General features: G+C 37.9%; 1 non-coding gene across 1 annotated transcript; it reads left to right on the top strand.

The window, feature by feature from the left end:
- The first annotated feature begins 573 nt into the window (after positions 1-573).
- LOC132423815 (U6 spliceosomal RNA) lies at positions 574-680 on the top strand. Its single transcript, XR_009519118.1, has one exon. It is a non-coding gene; the product is annotated as a U6 spliceosomal RNA (small nuclear RNA).
- Positions 681-956: the final 276 nt, after the last annotated feature.

Here is a 956-nt window from a genome sequence, read left to right on the forward strand (position 1 = left end):
AGAAAAATAAAGTACTAGGTAATGGGTATGTTAGTTTCATTATTCTCCCTACTTTCGAGTTTATTTTAAACTTTCCACAGTAAAACTTTAAAAAAAATATTTTAAGATTCTGAGAATTTTCCATCACCAATTTTGTATTTAAAGTCCAATAGCTCAATAGCAAAAAGCTTAATTTATGGACATATGAAATCTAACAACACGACCAGTTATGAAGATGCCCTTTATATATAATCAGAGATGTCACAATGCAGAGATGTCACAATGTACTCAACTATAACTAGTTGAGTAACATGGCACTGTTAAAGAGTAGGAAAAAAAAGTGGGCAGTGTCTTCACGATAGATTTGTGGTCACATATTTAAAGGCAAATATACCACATGATGAGACCATCAATTCGTAGATCAGAGAAGATGGTACACTCTTTATGCCATTTTGTGTTGAATATTCATCATTAATTTTGGAATTTTTGGAAGTGAAGCATAGTTAAAACAAAAAATCCCTCTTATAAACCCTACATTTTTAGACCAAAAAGTCAAAGGGTGATAATGTATTATTTTCTTAAACTGTAATTTATGTGCTAGCTTCGGCAGCACATATAGTAAAACTGGAACAATACAGAGAAGATTAGCATGGCCACTGCGCAAGGATGACATGCAAATTCGTGAAGCGTTCCATATTTTTGATAAATCTATTTGCAGGGCAGGAATAGAGACCCAGACACAGAGAATGGACACGGGAGTGGGTAGAGGGGTGTGGGATGAATTGGGAGATGGGACTGCCCTAAGTGCACTGCCATGTGTAAAGCAGATAGCTAGTGGAACCTGCTGTATAGCACAGGGAGCTCAGCTCCATGCTCTGTTATGACCTAAATGGGTGGGATGGAGGGGGGATGGGAGAGGTGGGGGGTGGAAAGAAGTTCCAAAGGGGAGGGGATATAGGTATACTTGTAGCTAATTC

Source organism: Delphinus delphis, chromosome 3 (assembly GCF_949987515.2).
Source record: "Delphinus delphis chromosome 3, mDelDel1.2, whole genome shotgun sequence".
NCBI classification, from domain to species: domain Eukaryota; kingdom Metazoa; phylum Chordata; class Mammalia; order Artiodactyla; family Delphinidae; genus Delphinus; species Delphinus delphis.